The 19,634-nt window shown below is 48.2% G+C and overlaps 1 protein-coding gene across 1 annotated transcript in view; it reads left to right on the top strand.

Annotated features, from left to right (window-relative positions):
- Positions 1-6,622: 6,622 nt before the first annotated feature.
- The window catches only part of LOC146808645 (NXPE family member 1-like), a 365,719-nt gene continuing 352,707 nt past the window's right edge, over positions 6,623-19,634 (top strand). The window contains exon 1 of the mRNA XM_085623682.1: positions 6,623-7,498. The gene's annotated coding sequence lies outside the window, so the exon portion shown is untranslated. The remainder of the gene's footprint in view (positions 7,499-19,634) is intronic.

Below are 19,634 nucleotides of genomic sequence, written 5' to 3'. Positions count from 1 at the left end.
ATACATTAAGGTCAGAGTTGAGCAATGCCGGGCTTTAAAGACAGACTACAGGAGTTAACCCAGGACCTGTTTGCAACAAGTCTAAGACCAAGAGGCTCAGATGTGAATGCTCCTAAAATAGAAGGATTGAAACTCAAGTTTCAACGACTGGAAAAGTTGAAAAAACATGAAATGTCCAGATGGTGGGACGGAACCACCCTGGAAAAATATATTGAGAATGATAAAATACCACGGGGCCTACGAATTTTAATCTTTCCTACGTTTGAGGATTTAGACAAGGAACAATTGGAGGATTGGGAGGGAAACCTTCGGAATGCCTCTATTAACATGATGCGTATTTTGATTAAAAACTCAGAGAAAAAGGGACTCAAATTACAACAGGATATTGAAGAATTAGAGAAGGAAATAGCAAACTCTGACTTAAAGGAAACAGTAAAGAAAAATTATGCGATTCTTGATGAGATACTGGAGGGATACCAAACATACTTGAGGGATAAGAAGGTAAAGAAGATTAGAAGAGATGACAAGGACTATAAGGATGGAAGAGTATACACTTTCTCCCACAAGTACGATAATGTTAAGATTCCAGGAGAGGGCAAAAGACCAAGGGAGGACACCCTGGAATTTTTTTCCTCTAGAAGCATAAACTCACTGTCATCAGTGGCCAGTTCAGTGGCCACAGAGGACTTAGTGGAAGCCACAGAAATTGAAAACAGGCCTAATAACAATTTTTTAGTGGAAATGGAAAGACTCAGATTAGGAGCAAGAACAGGAGTAAAAGATCAAAAGTCAGAAGGGGTGGGAGGAGATGGCAGGACCTCAAACAGAAACATCAACAAAAAGACAAAACCGGAACCAGTGAGCAGAATGACCAGATCAAAGAAAACAGAGAACTAACATATCTGGAGAATGTAGCAGACAGTGCAGATAAGGAACTCACTATTGTCAACTTGTCAACTAGGCAGAAACCAAAGGAAATGATGGATGGAGTGTTGACCATTGCAAGCACTCACCCCCAGTCAACTGATCTGGGTTTAATCCATCACCGTTCTTTAGCCCACTCTGCCACCCCAGTTCAGACATGGCCATATGCAAATCAGTCTGACCCTGTGCCTCATGGGAACAGTCCAGCCCGAACTGCCAAGCCATGTTTTCCCTGGACCGGAAACAAGCTTCCTAGGACCGGTTTCTGGCATTTCAGCCGTCTTCAGCCAGGCTTGCTTGAACCCAGTGGCAAAGTGAGCAAGGGACTCACGTCTGAGCATACCCTGCCAACTTATGGCGAACAAAGTATAAACCAAAGGAAATGACACTATCCAATGACGAAATTTCTGTTCTAAGCAAGGGACTTGGGTTCTGTCCTAATCAAGTGAGTGGAGAGGTCGATCTATTTGTTGATCTATTTAAATTTATCCGCCTGTTGAAACTTAAGGATCATTTTGTACGGAATCCGTCTATCTGTGATGGACCTTATGTTGAAACTGTACATCCAATTCACACGGTTCATGAAATAAATGTAATCCAAAGCATGATGTCTGTTGAACTTGAAACATCTATAAATATTGAACTTGTCAGAAATGAACTTGAGATTGTAGAGGATGTGTCTGTTGATAGGGGTCTAAAACCAAAATCCAAATTCATCCCTGTTGGTACTCACCCTAACATTGACATCTTCAAACAAAGAGTTACTCAGTGCTTTTACCAGTTATTGGAACATCCTATACCCTCCCATCAAAGGAAATTCAATCTCACTCCTATGGAAAATACGGTTCTAAAAAACCTCAAATCAGACTCTTCTATTATTATACGTGAGGCTGACAAAGGGGGCAATGTAGTTATTATGGAAAAGCTAGACTATATGAAAGAAATAGACCGTCAATTGGCTGACACCTCCTGCTACACTAAATTGTTGACAAATCCTATTAATGCTCTTAACACACATATAAATATGAGACTCACTGAATGGTGTGAAGTTGGTCTCCTGAGTGAGGAAGAATGCAGATATTTGACAATCTCAGAACCCACTTTTCCGTGCATCTACATCCTTCCGAAAATACACAAGGGCGGCCAGTTTCCACCGGGCCGCCCCATTATATCTGGAGTAAACTCACCCACGAAAAAACTTTCCGAATACGTGGACTTTTACATTCAGCCACTGGTGCAAAATTTACCTGCATATATCAAAGATACGAAAGATATCTTGGGGAAGTTTGAGGGATTTAAATGGTCGGAGTCCCTTGTCTTTGTGACAATGGACGTTGCTAGTTTATACACCTGCATTAAGAAGGAGTTTGGGTTGAAAGCATTACAATCCTTCTTAGGACAAAGAACGGCTGATCATTACTCTCATAATGAAGTATTACTAGAAATGACTGACATTATTTTGTCCCAAAAAAAAATTCTGCATGATTCAACATGGTTTCATCAAATCCAGGGTACGGCCATGGGTTCCAGGTTTGCTCCCGCTTACGCCGGGCTCTTTATGGGCTGGTTCGAGCGGGAGCATGCCTGGGGCCGACATGCGGCCAACTGGATAGAACATGTAATCTTTTGGGGTAGGTACATCGACGATGTAATTATGCTATGGGATGGACCTATCGCCAAACTTATGGATTATCATGACTACCTCAATGATAACCCGTTCAACGTGAGTTTTACCATCAGTTATAGTCAACGGGAAATAGATTTCCTGGATATCACATTCTTCATCCAAGATGACCATATACATAGCCGTCCTCACAGGAAAATCACGGCTTGTAACAGCACACTGCACTATCAAAGCTCACACCCCCCAACATGTTATTTCCAACATCCCCTATGGGGAAATGATCCGCATGCGCCGTAATTGTAGCATGGATGAGACATTTACTCACAATGTAGAAGAGACTAAGAAACGGTTCCTGGACAGAGGATATCCGGAATCTGTATTGAAGAAAGCTCATACAAAGGCATTGCAAATTTCGAGACAAGATACTTTAGCTACCAAGCCAATCAGTAATTCCAAGAAGGCTCCTATTGCGTTTGGTACTCAATTTGACGATCGTAGTAACAAGGTTTATAATATCTTAAGAAAACATTGGCATTTGTTGATGGAGATACCTTGCCTTTAAGATATTATTCCAACTAAACCCAAGGTCATATACAGAAGAGGGCAAAATCTACGAAATATCTTATGCCCAAGTTATGTCACCACTCCGAAACAACTAACCTGGCTTAAATCCAAGATGACTGGTTTTTACACGTGCAATCAATGCAATGTTTGTAAATTGGGGAAGAACAAAACTAAGACCTTTAGCTTTAATACCAGACGAAGCTACTCAATAAACCATCTAATCAATTGCAACTCCAAATATGTAACGTATGTGGTAGGCTGCCCCTGTGATAAGCTATGTGGGTAGTACTAAAAGGGCTTTGAAAGTAAGAATTCAGGAGCATGTTCGAGCCCGTCGGAATGGTGATCTCAGATACCCACTTACCTATCACATGCAGGAAAATCACACAACGGAAGAAGAACTGTGGTTCATGGGAATAGATCATATACCCGCCAATTTGAGGGGTGGCAATCGGGAATTGTCCCTGAGAAGGAATGAGGCAGGTTGGATCTGTAAATTACGTAGTGTGGAATTTGGACACAATAGTGATGACAAAATGCATTACTTTTTGTAATATCAGTGGCTTGCTAGCATGCCCTCACTCAGTCTGGTTGAATACAAAAAATTTAAGGCTAAAAGGGAACCGAAAATTTCAGCCACGATTTATCGGCCCTTACCCAATTGCAGAGCAGATCGGTCCAGTGACCTATAAATTGACTTTACCCTCCCAATTCAAAATTCACCCAGTGTTTCATGTTTCCCTTTTGAAGAAGGCAGTTCCTAATTTGAGAAAAGAATCGATTCCAAACCCAATTCAGCTAGATACAGGAGTGGAGTTTGAGGTGAAAGAAATTCTGGACTCAAAATTAGTCAGAGGTAAACTGTATTATTTGGTAGATTGGAAAGGCTACGGTCCTGAGGAGCGGTCTTGGGAATTAGATTCAGATGTTCATGCTCCTAGGCTAATAAATCTTTTTTATCAGCGCAATCCAACCAAGCCCAGAGTGGAAGGACTACCCTTGGTGGGGGGTACTGTCAGGATCCCTAATGTGAGTCCCAAAACGAAGCGCAAGGAACTTGGTTCAATAGGCGTTTCAGTTTCGAATGGGCTTCAATGGTCGAGTCTGTGGCATGCCCGCAATTCTAAGATGGCCGCTCAGGCGCTGGGGTCTGCGGTCTAGTTGTTTACAAATCCAGAGAGACGATGTGACGCGCGCACGCCTGAAGTAATGCGCACTTCACCCAGACATTTCCTCAGAGAAGACGTGTTCGAGTGTGTTCCCAGTTCTGAAGTAAATTTTTAGAGTAAGAAGCTTTCCAGAGTATTCTTGTTCAACTTCTCTTTCCTTTACGTTTTTTCTTACCCTATGATACTACCTTTATATTTGGTTTGGTTTGGTTTAGTCATTAACATAATTTATCCCTTTTTCGTTTGGCCTCTTAAGATATATAAAAATATATAATGTACTTAAAAATGGAAAGAAAAAAATATGTAGGACTCTTCATTAAACATAATGTAATGTATGGAATTTTTTGTTTGAAAGTCCAAATTAGGAAAACTGTTGCTACTTTCTGTCCAGTATACAATGTCATTCTGTCTGTTTGCCGTCCTTTTATATATGTAGAAGTGTCTTTTTATATATATATAAGTGCTTTTTTGTATATGTATTTGTATTTTATATGTGTGATATTTATATGTACTTTTCTACTTATGATTAACAGCCCTGAAGAAGTCCTTGTTCAGGACAAAACGCGTTGGATGGTCTTTCTGTAGAGAAATGAAAATAAAATGAATATAAAAATTGATTCTTGAAGAAAATGTATAACCACGTACGAATTGTGTGATCTTGAGCTCCTCGTGTGGTGCACCTCTCCTTTGTTGTTAATTATATTGATTCCTAAGGGAATAGGCATTGTAACAGCGGGTGCTATTGAGTGTGCACACGATTTTCCCTTAAATAGAGGGCTAGTACAGGGAGAGTTATACTAGGTTAGGTGCTGGTCGATTGAAGGCTCCACTGTTATTTTTTGTTATACATTTATTTTATTTATTTTATTTTATTTAATGCGTTTTTATATAGCGCGGACATTACCCGAAGGTGTCAGAGCGCTTCACAATAGGAACAGTAATGATACATAAGGAGAAAAATTACAAGTGAGCATGTTACAAAAGCAAACGTTATGTTACATGAGGCAATAGTGACAATTGTGCAAGTATCCAGAGCAAAGAGAATACATGAGGTAGCAAACGATACGTTACAAAAGGAAAAAGTGACGTGTGCAGGTTACAAGAGCATACAGGGTACACGTAGAGGTAAAAAAATTGCAATAAATGGCAGACACTCAAAAGACTAAAACAAAAGTTACGTTACATGAGGCAGTGGTGGCCGTTGTGCATGTATCAAAAGCAAATAAAATACAAGAGGTAGCAAACACTACGTTACAAAAGGAAAGGTGACATGTGTGCATGTTACAAAAGAGTACAAAGTACAGGTAGAGGTATAATACTGCACTAAATTGTAGACACTCAAAACACAAAAACACACTGGGAAGGCACTTCTATAGGCATGGAGAACAGAATTTCCTATAATGGAAGGACTTCCTTTAGAAAATAGAGGGCGTGAATTAAATTTGGAAGTGTCTTTGAAGGAGGAGAGCTTTGAGGTCAGTTTTGAAGGCCTGGGAAGAGGTGGTGGTCCGGAGCTGAGGCGGAAGTGAGTTCCAGATTCTCACCGCGTTGCCTGAAAAGGATTGGGCCATCGATCTTTCCTTCTTGAAAGTGGGAGGTTCAAGCAATAAATTTTCTGCATTACGTGATGGTCTGGAGCCTCCGGAGAGTTTCAGTTTATTCGCCAGGTAGCGAGGGGAGGAGGGGCGCAAGGCTTTGTGGGTGATACAGGCAGTCTTGTAGATAGATCTTGCCCAGGAGGAGGTAGAGAACCTCAGGTTTAAGTTTTGTAGAGGGTGGGACTTTTAGGGGTTGGGGTACTGCAATGTAGGTACCACAATACATAGTGGGGTTTCAGGTCTGTAAGGCATTAGGCCCAGGGGGTCTATTTGTGAGGTGCCCCTGTGTCAATAAAAGCGCCTTTTCCACACAAATTCGATGCCAGCGGTGTGTGCTGCTCCCCAGAGCCCCCCGTTTGCAAACAAGGCCATTATTTCAGGTTCCCAAATCACTAATGGGAGGGTTGTTGTGGTGCCCGGGCCTATTGCACCATCTATTCCCCCTGGCTCCTGCTGCTGGTTTGAGGCGGTCACACGGCAGATCGGCGCCTCCAGGGCACAGGACAGGTTTCGCACATGAAGGTACCTGGGCTGTGACTCTTGGTATCTGTGGAGTGTCTCCTGGGGAGGGGGGGGGGGCGCAGAACAAGACGGGCGACGTTCTGAGTATAATTACACCCCCAGATTCAAAGGCATCTGTGCCTGAGGATTAGCGATGGCCCGAGGGTCACACCAAGTGTCAGGTGACAGGGAGCTGTGCAGGAGCAGAGGCTACCCAAAGTCACACAAAGCGTCAAGTCAGAAGCACCTGTGCACCAGCAGGAGGCTGCCGAAGGTCACACAAAGCGTCAAGGCCGAAGGAGCTGTGCACGAGCAGAGGCTGCCCAAGGTCACACAAAGCGTCAAGTCAGAAGGAGCTGTGCACGAGCAGAGGCTGCCCAAGGTCACACAAAGCGTCAAGTCAGAAGGAGCTGTGGACGAGCAGGAGGCTGCCCAAGGTCAACCAAAGCGTCAAGGCCGAAGGAGCTGTGCACGAGCAGAGGTGCCCAAGGTCACACAAAGCGTCAAGGCCGAAGGAACTGTGCACCAGCAGGAGGCTGCCCAAGTCACACAAAGGGTCAAGTCAGAAGGAGCTGTGGACGAGCAGGAGGCTGCCCAAGGTCAACCAAAGCGTCAAGTCAGAAGGAGCTGTGGACGAGCAGGGGGCTGCCCAAGGTCAACCAAAGCGTCAAGTCAGAAGGAGCTGTGGACGAGCAGGAGGCTGCCCAAGGTCAACCAAAGCGTCAAGGCCGAAGGAGCTGTGCACGAGCAGAGGTGCCCAAGGTCACACAAAGCGTCAAGGCCGAAGGAGCTGTGCACGAGCAGAGGTGCCCAAGGTCACACAAAGCGTCAAGGCCGAAGGAGCTGTGCACGAGCAGAGGCTGCCCAAAGTCACACAAAGCGTCAAGTCACAGAAGCACCTGTGCACCAGCAGGAGGCTGCCGAAGGTCACACGAAGCATCAAGGCCAAAGGAGCTGTGCACGAGCAGAGGTGCCCAAGGTCACACAAAGCGTCAAGGCCGAAGGAGCTGTGCACGAGCAGAGGTGCCCAAGGTCACACAAAGCGTCAAGTCCGAAGGAGCTGTGCATGAGCAGGGATCTGCTGGAGGTCATACGAAGGGTCAAGTAAGAGAGAGAGGGTGAGTGTACCTGGGTGCACACTTTCGGAGCAGTGAGCCCAAAGCTCACTGTAACTGGGGCTTATGCGTCATCGAAGCCGGGATTCAAGGGTCACTAGCTAGAGGTCAGTGGGTCATGATAGCAGGGGGATTCAGGGGGAGGGGCCGAGGCACACTTGCCACCCGCGCTGTTTTAGGGGATAGATAAATGAATTTTCTGCACACCAACAGCCACCGTTTTATCCGAGTCACCCACCGCTTTTGTGAAGCTTTTTAAGGTGTGAAAGACACTTACCTGAGCAGGCAGAGACTACGACGAACTCTCTGGGCGCTGCAAAGCACCTTGAACCCGTGCCTCGCAGCGCTACAGGAGTCACTGGCTAACAGCACCGCCCTGCGGGGTCTGCGAGTTGCTGAAAGGATGTCTTAGTGAGGTGAAGGCCCCCAGAGCTTAAGTCCCCTTTCCTGCTGTGGGGCCGCCATGTTTCAGGTTGCAGCATGGCCCATGCGCCACTGGGCATGGGGTGTGATGTCCAGAAATGGCCCTTTCTTAGGGCGACTTCATCTGTTGGCAAAGACCTGGGCCCAGATGTCCCAACGCTGCGTGCCGGGCTCGCGTTACTTTTGTAGCCCATGCCCTACGCTTACGGGGCAGGTGGGATTTATGTCCAATGCCATTCACGATTTGTGCTGGATTGTAACCCAAAGTAACGCAAAGCTGCCCCGTACGCCGCCGCTCATGGCTTTGGGCCGTGGCGGCGTTGAATGGTTGCTGCATGGCGGCTGCCAAGAAACCACCAGTAGGGTTTCATGCAAACGCCTCTCTGCAAAGAATTGTGGACAAGGGGCCCTATTACATATAGGGAGCATTATTCCTGGGTGTGCCCGGTGCACCTTCAAACACCTGCGCTGTGCTCAAACAGGGACGGTGCTCCCCAATATGTTAAATGCGCTTCCCACAGGGCAGACGCAAAGTCATGCTGCCCTGGGGGCATGGCATTCAAGTGAAATATGAGGTGGCTGCTTTGATCAGCTGCTCCGTGGTTCACTGTGAGGCGGCACCCGGCTGCACTTTCAAAAGGGATTAGAAATCCCTTACAAGTGGGTACAGTGAGTGACTGCACCCGCCTGCACTTTCAAAAGGGATTAGAAATCCTAGGCCGGTACAATGAGTGACTGCACACTCCTGCACTTTCAAAAGGGATTAGAAATCCCTTTACAAGCGGGTACAGTGAGTGACTGCACACGCCTGCACTTTCAAAAGAGATTAGAAATCCCTTTACAAGCGGGTACAGTGAGTGACTGCACCCGCCTGCACTTTCAAAAGAGATTAGAAATCCCTTTTGCAAGCGGGTACAGTGAGTGACTGCACACGCCTGCACTTTCAAAAGGGATTAGAAATCCTAGGCCGGTACAGTGAGTGACTGCACACGCCTGCACTTTCAAAAGAGATTAGAAATCCCTTTACAAGCGGGTACAGTGAGTTACTGTGCCAGTCAGTCGGCTGATTCACAGAGTCTAAGGGGGGAGGGAGGTTTAAGCGGACCTGGGTGGGTAAGCGTGGTTGTAATTGTTCTTTCAAGTTGAGAGGGGTATCCTAGGGGGTGGGTGGAGCTTTGGGGCGGGGTTCGGAGTCCTCAAACCAGGACTGGTTGTGAGAATGAAGGGCTACCGCCTGTGGGTGGGGGGAGTTGGGGTTTCCAGTTGGGGATTTGTTGGGGTTGCTGCCGGGTCTGGTCTATGTTGGCACACAGGGGATCGAAGACATACTCCTCATGTGGGGGCAAGCAATGACACTACTGGGGGGTCTCCATACCACACACGGGGGACTGTGATACCGACAGCTGTTCACTCAAGACAGGGCATAACCAGAATTACAAACTGATTACTTGGAACGTTCGGGGGCTCAATAACAGGGTGAAACGGATCTGGGTGGCATCATACCTTAGGCGCTGTGGGGTCAGTTTAGTTCTACTCCATAAAACCCACCTATGGGGAGACTGTCTTAAATTCGTCCAACGCAGGTGGAGGGGTCAGTTTTTTGCTACATCCTACTCGGGGTTTAAGGCTCTGCATGTTAAACAGGATCCTGACGGGAGGTTTGTGGTGGAGGAGGGGACCCTACATGGGTGCAGTATATGCCTTGTAAATGTTTCTGCCCCGAATAGTGACAATGGTGGGTTTTTGAGCCGAGTTCTGGGACTGCTGGATCTGGATTGTGCCCTGGATGGGGAGCTCGACAGATTGTCCCCAAAACTGGATGCCAAGCCTAGAGTCAGAGAAGCGATGGGCCAAATGCTTCATAATTATGGCTTACTGGACATGTGACACCACCGTAACCCTAGTCGTAGAGTGTTCTGGTGTCACACACCTGCTGTGAATACCTTCAGTAGATTGGACTACTTCTTCATTCAAAAGACAGCGATCTATCGGGTATCAGAGACGCAATGCCTAGCCCTCTATCTGTCGGATCATTCCCCGCTTCTAATTGCTGGCTCGCTGGCCCGACCGAGATCTAAGGTACCGCTCTGGAGGCTCAATATTGAAGCCTTTGGCGACCCGATTTATAAAGGCGCCTTATCGAATGGGCTGAATGATTATATGGAGATCAACTGGGGCTCCGCTAGCAGTAGGGCGACCGAGTGGGATCCAATGAAAGTGGTGGTTCGGGGGCTATGTATGTCCACGGAGGTGGCGGTTAAAAAAGTGTTGGATCATGATCTGCGGCGGCAGGAGGAACGATTAGCGGCATTGGAAAAGGAACTTCCCACCAATAGAGAGAGGTCGGCTGAAGGGGACAACGTGTGGCGGCAGATAGGGGACATATGGGACTCGCTAGGCAAATATGCTAGAACTGCGAGTAGGCTTCGCTGGTATACGGAAGGGGATAAGGCAGGGCGGCTGCTGGCGCACCTGATTAGGGCGGAGACTCAGCCTCACCCAATCCTGGCACATAAAAACGACCTTGGACAGATGGTGTATGTAGGAGAATAGGATGTGCTTCACATGGGTACCCCCACTTTTTGCTGGTGTTTTACTGTTTTGCGACCTTAGTCTGGCTGTGGCCCTGCTAATCAGGACCCCAGCCTAGCTGCTTCCTCTCTAAAATGGTTTCCATGTACATTAGGTACATATCTAATTGGATTCTGGAGTGCCTTATAAACCCCTAGTATATGGTATACTATGTACCTAAGGCATAGGTACCTCAGTGGCCTACCAGGGGCTGCAGCATGTATTATGCCACCCCTGGGAAGCACTCCAAAATGGCACCACAGGTCTGCTACTGCAGCCTGGGTAAGGGTGTGCTTGCACCCCTTACTGTGGTATAGGCTATCTATATCACTACCATATACATACACATATACACCTATAAGCCACTCCTATGGCAGGACTTTACAATCCTGAAGGAAGAGTGTTTGGTTTTGTGTGAGAGGGTGCCCAAGCATGAGCTGAGCCCCTCTTTAACTTTCGGAAATACTTCCTTATGGCTGTTCTGTGATAGATCCAAACCATATACTCTTAAGTGCATTATAACCTCGCGGTAAATGCCAACTTTGGAATGGCTGCATCAAAACATGTCGTGTTTGGTGTCAAACGCTTTGGAATACCACCCCCCGCCAATTCTGGCAGTGGGGGTAGCATTCCACCCTTCTAGAGGGAGAGACATGTTCACACTGGCTAAACCCGGTAGGACTTTCCTGAGCCCTGGCATCACAAAATGGATGCTTTTGCCACAGACACGGGTCTGGCCTCCTGCTGCTGACCGAAACTTCAGCAGGGGAGGCCTGGACAGTAGGTTTCCTGTCGAAGGGAGGTGTGACCACCTTCCCAGACAGGCAGATGTGTATTGGGGCTCGGCAGGAGCACTCTCTGGTGCTTTGAAGTCCTGCACTGGGGGCACGTTTGCTGTCCCTGTGCAAAGTCCATTTCAAACCGGTTGCAGGGGCTACCTGCCCCTGCTCTGGTGCGAAACTGGACAAAGGAAATGGGTGTAACCACCCCTCTTTCCAGGCCTACCCATAGGTGGGGCCTTAGATTTAGTCCATCCCCTAAACTTACTATAAGTATAGGAATCCAGTCACTAGGACATTAGATTACCCTGGACGAAACTCTGCAACATATATCCTGAACCTTCGACGTTCTACTTTAACTAGAAGATGGAAGAAATCTCCCTTGGGGTCAAGGAGTGACTTCCCTGCTTGGCAGGCACCAAAGAAACAACTGACCGGTCTGCATCGCTGAAGCTCCCACCGGGCACCGAAGTCTTTGCATCACCAGAGGTAGATGTCCAGACTTCACCAAGGCTACCCTGAGACACAGCAAAGTTGAGGCCCGTGGCTATCGTGGGTGACGTGGAACCGTGACCCCTGGACACCGTGATCTTTTGCATCAACACTATCCTCCTGGACATCCTTGAAGTTGTGCTTTGGGCTCTGAGTAGCCCCAGCCTTGCGCACCTCCTGCACCGAAGATATTTGGCCTCCACTCCACGAGTGACCGGTGGGCCAGCTTCAAGTGCGACCGCTCGAGGCTCCTTCGTGATCACTAGCCCATTGGCTACCAGGTCCCCACAAAGGCAAATCCTTTTCTGCTTGGGCTTTCCTGGTTGCTCCAGATGTGCCCTAACTTACCCTCTCTGGGTGAGTCCTTCAGACCTTGCTGGTCTGCACCACAGTCCTTTCTCTAAATTCCAGTGACTTGCCATTGCCGAAGCTTGTTGGGTCCATTCTGGTCACCGACACCGCAGCACTCAACAGACTTTGTGGGACAGCTCGAATCCGGCTTGTGGACTTTGTCGACGCCTCCTGGACCTCGCGGCTGAAGAGTCAAGACACCCATCAACTCACCTGAAGCACCCGACATCTGTGGGCATTGGTCCATCCTGCCCTTGGTCACTGGCTAGTGACCCAGACTCTGTCCCCTCTGCTTTCAGCTTCCTTACATCCTAGATACAGGCTTGGATCTCTCCGGACACTTCTTCTCTTCACGGCAGCAGCAGTTCTTTGCAGGCTCCCACTGAAATCGACTACGCGACCCGACACCCAAAGACACCTATGCACCCGGCTTCCTTGGGTGAGGTAACTCGAGTACTCCGGTGCTCACGTGGGTGCTAGCCCTAGAGCTTCCTAAGTCCAAAAGGGTTTGGTCCTGACTCAATTAGAAGTGTCCCTAATCTTTAAATTTCCAACCGCGACATTGCCCATAGAAGATAACGGGAACCCGCGGTTGAGTTTACACACTGCATACAGTCCCCGTGAGTCCTCTGTGTCACTACCTTGGGTGGTTCCTTGGGGTCCTAGCGATTCTACAGGCTTTAGGCCTTGTGTCTAGTTCATTCGTGGTTCATATACCACTTTTTTGGTATATGGTTTGGTACGCCCCTAGTGCCCAAACGTGTATATTTGTGCTTTTACTGATACTTAATCACTTGTAACTTAAGTACTTCAAACTCCAGTCTCATAAAGAGACTAGAGGGGTGTGTGTTAACCTAATACATATATTTTAAATATATACCTGGTGTGGTTGTCCTTTCATTTGATCATTCAAGAGATTATAGACTGGTAAAACAAGCTGCTTTACATTCCTTCAAGACTTAGCCTGAAGGCTGCTCTCCATAGCTACCACTAGGATAGCTTTCAATAAAGTTTGTCTTTAACCTACCTATCACCATAAGGGGATGTTTGGACTGATACAAGGTGCCCACTAGAACTAGTGGACAGCATATATCAGGCCACCTTCTCACAGTGTATGCCTAACATGAAATAAATAACATATTCCTGGCCCACTAACGTAAAATATACTCCGAGACACTGTCACCCACGGCCCTTGAGGCTGTGGAGGCCTATCTGGCAGGGGTGGAATTGCCTAGTATAGACGCGGACATTCAGGAAGCCCTGGGGGGCCCCTTTAGTGGGGAAGAACTAAGGGCGGCTATCGCCCACCTAAAGAAAGCGAAGTCTCCGGGAATGGATGGTATAGCCGCCGAGCTCTATAAATAGAGCGGCGGAGTGCTGGTCCCCAAACTACTAGAGATCACAGTGGAGGCCGAGGAACGCGGTACGCTCCCAAACTCCATGCGGGAAGCACTGATAGTGATAATCCCCAAACCTGGGAAGGACCCCCTCCTCCCTGTCTCCTATAGGCCCATCTCTATGCTGAATGTTGATCTTAAAATTATCAGCCAGGTGTTGGCATCTAGGCTCTTCCCCTATCTTCGGCGGCTGGTCCATGATGACCAGTCCGGGTGTATACTGGCCAGAAATACATTGCGGAATATCTGCTGCCTGGCGCACATTATGCAATCTGTGGAGGGACGGGCCCAACAGAGCACCTTGGTGTTCCTTGATATCGAACAGGCATACGATTAGATCAGATGGGATTACCTATGGCAGGTTCTGCCTAAAATGGGCCTGGGGGAGGGGTTTGTAAACTGGATCTATATGCTCGTCCGATTGCAAGGATCCGTACAGGCCGTTACGTGTCAGACGCATTTTCTATAGCAATGGGGGCGCGGCAGTGTTGCCCGCTTTCCCCATTGCTATTTGCCCTGGCAATGGAGCCGTTGGCATGTCATCTGCGCAAGATACTTGTAGGACAGGGTGTACATGTGGGGGATTCGGAGCATGTGGTGCCAATGTACGCCGCCGACGCGTTAATATACCTGAGTCGACCGACCAGTCACTGCCATCATTGAGAACAGCGCTGGCCCAATTCGCTGATGCCTCCGGGCTTCACTTTAACAGAACAAAGTCACAGCTTTACACGATTGGCACGGAGATCGATTCGGGGGAGGACCATCGACCGGTGCTGGAGCTTCTATGGGCAGAGGACACGGTCCGATACCTAGAGATATGGGCCGATAGGTCAGAGGCAGTGTTTTATCAGTGCAACATGGGGAGGATAATCCGGGGGCTGAACACTCTTAACCTCTAAGATGGTAGTCCTGCTCCGATGTCTCTATACCATGCAAGGCTCCTTCTTTGAAATTCCGCACCGGGTATTCAGGGAACTCGATACACTGCTGGTTCAACTATTATGGAATGGAAAGTGATGCAGAGTTAGTTTAGAAGTCATGAAACGTATTTGGGGTAAAGGGGGTTTGGAGATCCCAGACTTGGAACTTTATTATTTTGCATCGCAATTGCAACATGCCATAGCCTGGTTGGACGCGGATCCTTCCTGGGAGAGGTCACTGCTGGCAGGTACGTATGGGGACCGACAGTTCGGGGCATTGTTGTGGCGGGCCGGGGGGTTCACGGTGCACGGTCCGCCTTTGGTGCAGCTTGGGGCTGCAATTTGGAATCGAGTGGTCCGTAGAATCATTCAGGACAGACCTTTCGCCCCGGAAGCGGACCTCTGGCAGCTTCCGCCCTTTGCTCAGATTGAACAGGTGATGTCAACAGAGGCATGGAAGGCGGGGGGCTGCCTGATGTTGTCAGACCTCAACCCGGACAGTAAATTTATCACTTATCAGGAGGCAGTGACTGCCTTTGAGTTAGTCATAAAGATCCCTGACAACTACCGATAAAAGCATATTGTCTTATAACGACCTACTGTGTGGTGTCCCTCTATCCGAAGAGAGAGTAAGCGCAGCGTGTGCGATCCTAGGTGCGAGACCCTTCCAGGAAGGGCCTCCCTGCTCTTGCTCGGCCTAACTCTGGGTAAGGTGGGCCTCCGGGTGGTCGGGAACACATTCCGCAGCCTCCCCGGGGAACGCCTTCCAACAACGTACCTCTCGCCTAGGAGGCTGCACGCCATTGATGGCTCCAGAGACCACTACTGCCCCAGATGTCGCTATGATCCGGCAGATTTTCTGCATATGGTTTGGACGTGCCCAACGATCCAGACCTATTGAGGGGTGGTTCTTGGAGATCTGACCCGGATAACGGGATGGACTATAGCATTGGACCCTCGCGCGTGTCTACTGGGCTTGTTTCCTCGGGACCCGAAATGCAAGATAAGCAGGCGGTTCCTGATCCTGGGGCTAGTTATGGCCAAGAGGCGTATTGCGATCCACTGGTTAACTCAGCAAGGACCACTATTGGCAAAATGGAGGACAGATCTATGGGAGTGTGTTAGATTTGGGTGTCTCTAGTTGGCACAGGTAGGTACTTGTGACAAATAGGGACCCTTGCCTCTAGTCAGGGTAAGGGGGTACACTCCTAAAATAACCCCTGCTCACCCCCTTGTTAGCTTGGCACGAGCAGACAGGCTTATCTCAGAGGCAGTGTGTAAAGCATTTGTGACCACATACAGTAATCCAGTGACAACACCACAAATGGACACCCCACAGGTTTTATATCAAAAATACGTATACTTTATATAGATTTACCACAAGACCATAAACAACAAAAATACACAATACTATTACTTTAAGATGGTAGTTTTTGGCTTAGTTCAGTTCAGTTCTTAAGATGCGACACTTTGCGTCAATGTACCTTACAATGCGTTGCGCTTCCACGACAAGCAATGTCGCAGTGATGGAAATGCGGCAAAGTTCTGGTGCAAAGAAATAAAGACGTGAAGATCTTCCAGATGCGGCACGCTTCTCCGGGGATGCGAGAAGTTCTCGGTTCGATGCGTGGACTGTAGCGGCAACACCCTTGTTCAGAAGTGCGACGGCAACAGCTCCAACTGCGACACTCTTCTCCCACGATGCGTGTAGCTTCCGCACAATGCGACAACTACAGCGGCGACATCCTTATTCAGTGGTGACACCCTTGTTCAGAAGTGCGACGGCAGCAGCAGCGACGGTGACACGCTTCGGCTTCGTTGAGTCCCGCTTCCAGCTCCTTGTGACACGCAGTCCCTCAGAAGGCCCAAAACAGCAGCAGGCACTTCCAAAGAACTCTGGGGAGCTGGAGGTTGAAGTCTGTTGTCCCTGAGACTTCAGCAGGAGGCAAGCTCTGTTCCAAGCCCTTGGAGATCCTTACAAGTTGAAATAAGCACACAAAGTCTCTTCTCCTTCCTTTGGCAGTCAGGCAAACCACTGCAGGCCAATCCCGCAAGCAGCACTTCAGCATAGGGATAGTCTCTCCTCAGTTTCTTCAGGTTCCGCTCCTCAGTAAAGGTTTCTTCTTGTTCCAAAAGTGATCTAAATTCTAGGGATCAGGGTCCCACTACTTATACCCCAAAATCCTTTGTTCTCTGAGGGGAGAGTGGCCTTTGCCTAGTCCAAACCAGTTACTGAGCACTCTGTTTACCAGATTCTCCTTTCCTTTCACAGTGTAGGGCAGAAACATCAGACGCCCCACAGGAGGTGGAGCTAGCATTGCGGAGGGAAAGCACAGCCCTGGAGCACTTTGTTGACATGATTCCTTCTCTTCTTTCACAGTGCAGGGCAGAGACATCAGACGCACCACAGGGGGTGGAGCCAGCACTGTGGGGGGCAGGCACTGTCCTATTCAGGTCCCAGGTGCAACTCCTCCCTCCCATCTAGATGCAGATCACTCTATTCACCACTGGGCGGACTCACCCTGTCTCCTGGAATCCCCCAGCCCTGTCACTCAAACTCCAGACAAGGAATACACAACCTAGTAGAGGTAGGCTTGAAAGGTTAGGCAAGAAAATACCTACTTTCTAAAAGTGGTATTTTCAAACACAGAATGTTAAAACCACCTTCACTAAAAGATGTATTTTATCATTCTGAGTTCAGGCATACTAAACTCAAATTTCTACCATGTTCTCTGAGTCAGTTAAGATTATAAAATGTAATAACCAAACTGCCCATTCTGGCCTATGGAGAACAGGTAGCCTTGCAATAGTGAAAAAACGAAAATGGCTGTAATTCACTATTAGGACATGCCACACACATCAGGGCATGTCCTACCTTATACTTACAATGTACCCTGCCCTTGGGCCTACCATAGGGGTGTCTGATATGAAGAAAAGGGAAGGTTTAGGGACTGGCAAGTGGGTGCACTTGCCCAGTCAGCATGACAGTACCAGACTGCACGCAGCCTCTGCAATGGCAGGCCTTAGACACACTTTTACAGGTGGCTTCTGTGGGTGGCAGAACCAGTGCTGCAAGCCCACCAGCAGCATTTGGATTTACAAGCCCTGGGCACACTCAGTGCACTATACTAGGGTCTGACAAGTAAACCAAATCAGTCAATCATGGAATGACTAATCAATACATTCATTTTACAATAGGGAGAGCATATGCACTTTAGCACTGATCAGCAGTGGTAAAGTGCCCAGAGTCATAAAACAGCTAACAACAGGTCAGAAAAATACAGGAGGAAGGCAAAAAGTACAGGGATGACCCTGCGAAAAGGGCCAAGTCCAACAGAGTGGGCCCTAGCAGAGGAGTGGCCCATACGGAGCACCAGTAGGGATGCCAAACTGCCAGAGGTGTTAATGGCATGGGGAGCGATGATGCAGGAGATTGCATGACAGGCCTCCCAAGTCACCATAGCCAGCGCAGTTGAGACGTCCTTCGTAGAGGGGGGGCCCAGGACAGGGGAGGGAGACACAGGGTGGCCCCGCATGATTACTTCGATACATGGACCTCGAGTTACATAGACCCGGCAGAGGGGGGGAGGGCACGAAGGGGGGATGTTGGGATGGGGGGAGGGGATGGGAGGCGGGGAGGAGTTTCTTACAGTTGGGTTTGATTATGCATATAAAAAGACAAACCAGAAGATAATGTTGAAGATAATGGACTTTCCTCGGTTGCGAACTCAGACATTGTCGTTAACATGTATGCTTACTGTGATGTTCCTCACCTCGGCTGAGGTGGACGAAATGTATACTTGTTGTTTTGGAGGTGAGCTGCCATGTTGGAGAAAACCTAATAAAGAAATTTATAAATACAGTGAGTGACTGCACTTTCAAAATAGATTAGAAATCCCTTTACAAGCGGGTACAGTGAGTGACTGCATGCGCCTGCACTTTCAAAAGGGATTAGAAATCCCCTTACAAGCGGGTACAGTGAGTGACTGCACATGCCTGCACTTTCAAAAGGGATTAGAAATCCCCTTACAAGCGGGTACAGTGAGTGACTGCACCCGCCTGCACTTTCAAAAGGGATTAGAAATCCTAGGCCGGTACAATGTGTGCCTGCACACGCCTGCACTTTCAAAAGAGATTAAAAATCCCTTTACAAGCAGGTACAGTGATTGACTGCACCCCCCTGCACTTTCAAAAGGGATTATAAATCCTAGGCCAGTACAAAGAGGGACTGCACACGCCTGCACTTTCAAAAGATTAGAAATCCCTTTACAATCGGGTACAATGAGTGACTGCACCCGCCTGCACTTTCAAAAGGGATTAGAAATCCCTTTACAAGCGGGTACAGTGAGTGACTGCACCCGCCTGCACATTCAAAAGGGATTAGAAATCCCCTTACAAGCAGGTACAGTGAGTGACTGCACACGCCTGCACTTTCAAAAGAGATTAGAAATCCTAGGTCAGTACAGTGAGTGACTGCACACGCCTGCACTTTCAAATGAGATTAGAATTCCTAGGCCAGTATAGTGAGTGACTGCACACGCCTGCACTTTCAAAAGAGATTAGAATCCCTAGGCCAGTTTAGTGAGTGACTGCACACGCCTGCACTTTCAAAAGGGATTAGAAATCACCTTATAAGCGGGTACATCTTTTTGCGCCGCACTTTCAGTGCGCTTCCTGACAGCTTCTTTGCCTTTGCACCATTGTCCATTTTTCGGCACAGGGGCAGTGGTAAAGAAAAGAGTTCCTCATTGCCATAGGGCCACTCCCCCATGCAAATGAGGGAATGCCCTACATGTGCGCCAGCGCTATCTTCATTACAGAAGGGGGCGCAAAAGCATCTGCGGCCCCTTCTGGAAGAGCAAAATGCCCCGTGAAAAAAAAGCAGGCGCAGACGCCCGTTGTGCCACTGAGCCACTTTCTGTAATGCTGCCAAAAGATTTGTGCCAAAATCCTTCACCTCCTATAAGAGGACATAAAGAGGAAAAATGTTTCAATTTTGCTAATTTCCCCCCATGTGCTTGAGTGCAGTGTTCTACAGCAGACATAGAAAGTGAACAGGGCCTTGAAGCATAGGTTTTGTACTGGAATGGACCCCTATGTGCTCAAAAGCGATGGTGACAACGCAGACACCACTGTAGTAGGGCACAAGGGCGTCTGCATTGCTGCCTGAATGCCTAAAGTGCACCACCGTAGTGCACGGAGA

Source organism: Triturus cristatus, chromosome 8 (genome assembly GCF_964204655.1).
Source record: "Triturus cristatus chromosome 8, aTriCri1.1, whole genome shotgun sequence".
NCBI lineage: Eukaryota > Metazoa > Chordata > Amphibia > Caudata > Salamandridae > Triturus > Triturus cristatus.
Note: the sequence above shows the minus strand (reverse complement) of the source record. Positions and strands in the feature narration are given on the sequence as shown.